The 7,228-nt window shown below is 45.3% G+C and overlaps 1 pseudogene; it reads right to left on the bottom strand.

The window, feature by feature from the left end:
* Nucleotides 1-7,228, bottom strand: part of LOC102436146 — a 66,174-nt pseudogene that overhangs the window by 47,364 nt on the left and 11,582 nt on the right.

Below are 7,228 nucleotides of genomic sequence, written 5' to 3'. Positions count from 1 at the left end.
ATGACTCACTAGATCAGATGGACTTAATCTGCATCTTCAGAACACTTCACCCCACAGCTGCGGAATATACATTCCTCTCAGGTGCTCATGGGACATATTCAAAAATAGACCACATATTGGGTCACAAGCAAAGTCTCCACAAATTCAAGAAGATTGAAATCATAAAAAGCTTCTTCGCAGACCACGATGGCATAATGTTAGAAATAAACTACAATAAAAACAACCCAAAATACTCAAACACTTGGAAGCTGAATAGCATGTTATTAAATATTGATTGGGTTACCGATGACATCAAAGAAGAAATTAAAAACATCCTGGACACTAATGACAATGAAAACACAACAATCCAAAACCTCTGGGACACAATGAAAGCAGTCCTGAGAGGGAAGTTTATAGCTCTACAGGCCTATCTCAAAAAACAAGAAAAAATGGTAGTTAATCATCTAACTCTACAACTCAAAGAATTAGAAAGAGAGCAACAAGAAAACCCCAGAGTGAGCAGAAGGAAGGAGATAATAAAGATTAGAGCAGAAATCAATGAAATAGAGACCAAAAAAACAATACAGAAAATCAATGAAACCAAGAGCTGGTTCTTTGGAAGGATAAACAAGATTGACAAACCCCTAGCCAGGCTCACCAAGAAGCAAAGGGAGAGGTCCCAAATAAACCAAATCAGAAATGATAGAGGCGAAATAACAACAGACCCCACAGAAATACAAATGATTGTTAAACAATACTACGGGCAACTCTACTCCAACAAACTAGACAACCTGGAGGAAATGGACAAATTCCTAGAAAAATACAACCTTCCAAAACTCAAACAGGAAGAATCTAAAAACCTCAATAGGCCAATAACTATGGAAGAAATTGAAGCAGTCATCAGAAAGCTTCCAGCAAACAAAAGCCCAGGGCCAGACGGCTTCACAGGGGAGTTTTACCAAACATTCAAGGAAGAACTAAAACCTACCCTCCTCAGACTACTACAAAAAATTCAAGAGGAAGGAACACTTCCAAGCTCATTCTATGAAGCCAGCATCACCCTAATACCAAAACCAGGTAAAGACATCACAATGAAAGAGAATTACAGGCCAATATCCCTCATGAACATAGATGCCAAAATCCTCAACAAAATCTTAGCAAATCGGATCCAGCAGTACATCAGAAGGATCATACACCATGACCAAGTAGGATTTATCCCAGAGATGCAAGGATGGTACAACATCCGTAAATCAATAAACGTGATACATCACATAAACAAATTGAAAGAAAAAAACCACATGGTCATATCAATTGATGCAGAAAAAGCATTTGACAAAATCCAACACCCATTTTTGATAAAAACTCTCAGAAAGGTGGGAATAGAAGGATCATACCTCAACATAATAAAAGCCATATATGACAGGCCCACAGCCAACATCATACTCAATGGACAAAAACTAACACCATTTCCCCTAAGAACAGGAACAAGACAGGGATGCCCACTCTCACCACTCCTGTTCAACATATTACTGGAAGTATTAGCCATTGCAATTAGACAAGAAGAAGAAATAAAAGGCATCCAAATTGGAAAAGAGGAATTAAAACTGTCCTTATTTGCAGATGACATGATATTATACATACAAAACCCTAGAGACTCCATCAAAAAGCTACTAGACTTAATACATTAATTTGGCAATGTAGCAGGATACAAAATTAACCCCAAGAAATCGGAGGCATTTCTATACACCAATAGTGAACTTTCAGAAAGAGAGATTAGAAAAACAATCCCATTTACCATCGCACCAAAAAAATTAAGATACCTAGGAATAAACTTAACTAAAGAGGTTAAAGACCTCTACTCAGAAAACTACAGGACGTTGAAAAAAGAGATAGAGGAAGACATAAACAGATGGAAGAACATACCATGTTCTTGGATTGGTAGAATCAACATCATTAAAATGTCCATACTACCCAAAGCAATCTATACATTTAACACACTTCCCATTAAAATACCAACGGCCTTCTTCAAAGATCTAGAACGAACTCTCCAAAAATTCATCTGGAATAAAAAAAGACCCCGAATAGCTGCAACGATCCTGAGAAAGAACAAAGTAGGTGGGATCTCAATGCCAGATATCAAGCTGTATTACAAAGCCACTGTTCTCAAAACTGCCTGGTACTGGCACAAGAACAGACATATAGATCAGTGGAATAGAATAGAGAGTCCAGAAATTAGCCCGAACCAATATGCTCAATTAATTTTTGACAAAGGAGCATGAACATACAATGGAGCCAAGATAGTCTCTTCAATAAATGGTGTTGGGAAAATTGGACAGATATATGCAAGAAAATGAAACTAGACCACCAACTTACACCATACACAAGAATAAACTCAAAATGGATAAAGGACTTAAATGTACGACAGGAAACCATAAAAATTCTAGAAGAATACAAAGGCAACAAAATCTCAGACTTATGCCAAAACAATTTCTTCACTGATACAGCTCCTAGGGCAGTTGAAACTAAAGAGAAACTGAACAAATGGGACTACATCAAAATAAAAAGCTTCTGCACAGCAAAAGAAACCATCAACAAAACAACAAGAAAACCCACCTCTTGGGAAAACATATTTGCCAACGTCATATCTGATAAGGGCTTAATCTCCAAAATTTATAGGGAACTCATACAACTTAACAAAAAGAAGATAAACAATCCAATCAAAAAATGGGCAAAGGATCTAAATAGACACCTTTCAAAAGAGGACATTCAGAAAGCCAAGAGACATATGAAAACATGCTCAAAGTCACTAATCATCCGAGAGATGCAAATCAAAACAACAATGAGGTACCATCTCACACCTGTCAGAATGGCCATCATCAACAAATCAACAAACGACAAGTGCTGGAGAGGATGTGGAGAAAAAGGAACACTTGTGCACTGCTGGTGGGAATGCAGACTGGTGCAGCCACTATGGAAGGCAGTATGGAGGTTCCTCAAAAAATTGGAAATGGAACTCCCATTTGACCCTGTGATCCCACTACTAGGAATATATCCCAAGAAACCAGAAACACCAATCAGAAAGGATATATGCACCCAGATGTTCATAGCAGCACAATTCACCATAGCTAAGATCTGGAAACAGCCTAAGTGCCCATCAGTAGATGAATGGATTAGAAAACTGTGGTACATCTACACGATGGAATACTATGCTGCTGTTAAAAAGAAGGAACTCCTACCATTTGCAACATCATGGATGGAACTGGAGAGCATTATGCTAAGTGAAACAAGCCAGTCAATGAAGGAAAAATACCACATGATCTCACTCATTCATGGATAATAAAGACCATTACAAACTTTTGAACAATAATAAATACAGTGGCAGAGCTGCCTCAAACTGATTGCCAAACTGCAGTGGGAAGGCCAGAGAGAGTTGGGGGGCAGGAGGGAGGGGAGTAAGAGATCAACTGAAGGAGTTGTATGCATGCATATAAGCATAACTAATGGACATAAGACACTGGGGGGTAAGGGAGGGTAGGGGTTGTCAAGGGTGGGGGGGGAAAAAAGGACACTTATGTAATACCCTTTGTAATACTTTTAGCGAAAAATAAAAAAAAAAATTTCCACACCTGCTGCCTACATTGCCAGTTAAGCACTGGGGTTCATAAGCCCAGTGAGGGCAGGGGGCAGATAATCACAGTGGCAACAGTGAGGCTTAATACCTGTCAAGCACCTGGCTGAGAGCCTTATGTGCACAATCTCATGCACACCTGTAACATTCCACTGAGGCTGGTACTATTATCATACCCATTTTATAGATGAAGAAACAGAGACTCAGAGAGGTTACACAGTTCTAACTGGCAGAGTCTGTGTGACTCCAAAGTTTGTATATCGTCACCACATCCCTCTGCTACTTCCAACCTTCGGGTGGGTGGCATTGCTAAGTCCAGCTTTTCTCTCCCTCCTGCTCTGGGACACCTCATGATCAGCAGGGCTGAGTAGAGGAGGAGAGCTGGTACTCAGAGGGACCCAGGAGGGGACCTGGCCATTATTTCTCTAGAGCCCAGGATAAAGAATCAATAAGGAAAAAGACTTGTCATTTCCAGGCTGTTCTATTGTATCTTCTTTCCACTAATGGAAACTGGTATGCCAGGGGTGATAGGAGCCTGCCAAGGGGAGTGTGGGGGGGACCAAGAGGTCAGCCATTCCCTGCCCCTGCTGCTGGTCTCCGTGTGTGGGGCCACAGGGGTGGGCCCTTGGCCTGGCACCACCCACATCCCTCGCTACCCACCCCTGGTGCCACCCACCCCTGGTTCCCCTTTTGCCATCAGGAAATGGGAGCCTGCTGGCTGGGGAAGGGACCGAGAGATGGTCAGTGCATCTCATAGTGACTGGTCCAGCGGTCATGCTGGTCATTCAGGTCGTTCCACTGTTAGGGTCAATTTGCATATTACCCTTTTATTATATAGGACTAGAGGCCCGGTGCACGAAATTCGTGCACTGGGGATGGGTGGGGGGTCCCTTAGCCCGGTCTGTGCCCTCTCGCAGTCCAGGACCCCTCCCTCCTTACCGCCCACCTGCTTGCTGCTTCCTACCACTCGGCTTGCTGCTCCTTAGTGCTGCCGCGAAGGCTCCCACCACCGCCGCTGCACTCGCCAGCTGTGAGCCCCACCTCTGGCTGAGTGGCACTCCCCCTGTGGAAACACACTGACCACCAGGGGACAGCTCCTGCTTTGAACGTCTGCCCCGTGGTGGTCAGTTCATAGCCACCAGTCATTCCACCATTCGGTCAATTTGCATATGAGGGTTTTATTATATAGGATAGGATATTGAATGTGAACTATAAATGAAAAATAAAATTTAAAAAAGAACCAAATAAAATTTTAGATCTGAAAAATTTTTAATATATATATATTTAATTCTCACCTGAGGATGTTTTTAAAATTGATTTTTAGAGAGAGAAACATCCATGTGACAGAGAAATACCGGTAGGCTGCCTCTGCACCTGCTGACCCACCGGGATCTAACCTAAACCTAAGTATGTGCCCTAACCTAGAATCCAACAGGAAATCCTTTGGTGTACAGGTTGAGACTCTGACCAATTGAGCCACCTGGCCAGGGCAGATCTGAAAAAAATTTTTAAGTGTACCTCCAGGTCCTGGTCAGTGTGTATCAGTAGTTAGAGTGTCCTCCCATGCACCAAAGTGTAATGGGTTCGACTCCAGGTGAGGGCACATACACAGGTTGTGGGTTCTATCCCTGTCAGAATGCTTGGGGAACTTTCTCTCTCCCTTCTTCTCTCTCTAGAATAAATGAAAAAAACATATCCTTATGGGAGGACTTAAAAAAAAATGCTGATTTGGTTGAGTGGATAGTGCTTCTGCAGGAGAACTGAAGGGTACCGGGTTGGATTCCAATCAAGGGCACGTACCTGGGTTGCAGGCTCAATCTGGGCCCTGGTCGGGGATTCAGCAAGAGGCAACCAATTGATGTCTCTCACATTAGTTTCTTTCTTTCTCCCTCCCTTCCACTCTCCGGAAAAAAAATAAAATAAAATAAATGCAAAAATGTCCTCAGGTGAGGATTAACCAAAACAAACCAACAAACACCCATCCCCAGTGTGATTATTGAAGGAGCATATGAAGTATTTGTTGAATGAGCGGGAAGGGATGGGACTTCACTTTCTAACATTTTTAGCAACTCTGCAAGCCAGAGGGTTTATTTTTTATTTTATTTTTATTGATTGATTATTTTAGAGAGAGGAAAGGAGGGAGAGAAACACCAGTGTGTTGTTCCGCTTATTATGCTCTCTTTGGTTGCTTCTTGTCTGTGCTCTGACCAGGGATCCAACCTGCAACCTTGCTGAATCAGGAGGAGGTTCTAACCCACTGCTCAGGGTGCTGCCTGTCAGGGCCCCTCAACAAAACCCCTCTGGCTGCCCTGGCCCCTGCTGTGGGTCCGAGCTCTTCTGCCACAGCAAAGGTTTGGGTTCCATTCTGCCAGGGCACCTACTTAGGTTTCGGGTTTGATCCCCGTCCGGGCTGACTGCTGCTCAGGAAGTGACTGAGGACCATTGAGGTCCGTGTGCTCATCATTCGGTGGGGAGCTGGGGTTCCATTGCCAACCTGGCCGACTCTGATCCCTGCTATCCCCGCTCCTACATCAAGGACAACTTCAACTATGGCAGCTGCGTGGCCTCCGCCAGCACACACATCCGCATGGATAGTTCACCCTCTCTGTGGCTCGCCAGGCGTGGCTGCTGTGCGCCCTCCACACCGTACTCCCAGGGAGAGCAGGGTTGGAGGGAAAGCACTTTGCCTGGAGGGGAGCACCCGTCTGGAGGGAAAGCACTTTGCCTGGAGGGGAGCACCCGTCTTGTGCAGGGCTCGCAGGGTTTGTGTCTCTGATCCTGTCTGCTGGGTGCTGGGCCTGCGGGTTTGTGTCTCCGATCAAGCCCCCAGCAGCCTCAACACCGTGTCTCCGATCAAGCCCCCAGCTGGGTGCCGGGCTCCCCTGCGTGTTTGTGTCTCTAATCCGGCCCCCAGCAGCCCCAGCACCACCTAAATAACTTAAGGGAAACTTTATTTAGTCTTCTTTTAAAAGCAATCTAGTTTAAAAATGAGTTGCAGTTAAGAGAGAACAAAGAACATGGTACCTAAGAGTGAGATAGAAGAGAGGCTGGGCACTGGTCAGGGGCTTACATGCCAACTGTTCTCCACCTGGGAAATGATGTAAAATCAGTTTCTTTAGATTTCTGTTCAATGGTCTTCTCCAGTGAGTGGAGTGGCATCTGCTCGCTTCTTCCTGGGGCCTGGCTTGGTGGTCGCCTTGGGGTCTGGCTGGCTCCAGTGGGCTCTGCACGGGCCTGCCTGCTCCGCCTGGCCCTGTCCACACATTGCTTCCTCCGAGTCTTCCTTGGGCGCAGCCCCGGTCCATCACCTCCTCCTGTGTCTCGCATCGCTTCCACAGGGCCGAGAAAGATGCCCACACGGAGTTCAGGTCTGCAAGGAGCTGGTCCTCTGCTTTCAGAACCTTCGGGATATCCGCTTGCAATTGTTCCCTTCCATGACCTTCCTTCCCTACCTCTGGCATCTTCCCGGAGCACCGCATGCCTGCCCTCCAGCAGCAGGTTGTCTTTGTGTAGCTTTCAGGGCAGCCTTCAGGGCCTGGTGGCCGCACTGCGGCCCTTTCCGCCTTGGGCGCCGGGCCTGAGGCCCGCCCGGGAAGGCAGGCGGCTTCCCCCAGCAAGTCC

Source organism: Myotis lucifugus, unplaced genomic scaffold (assembly GCF_000147115.1).
Source record: "Myotis lucifugus unplaced genomic scaffold, Myoluc2.0 scaffold_50, whole genome shotgun sequence".
In the NCBI taxonomy this organism is placed as follows: domain Eukaryota; kingdom Metazoa; phylum Chordata; class Mammalia; order Chiroptera; family Vespertilionidae; genus Myotis; species Myotis lucifugus.
Note: the sequence above shows the minus strand (reverse complement) of the source record. Positions and strands in the feature narration are given on the sequence as shown.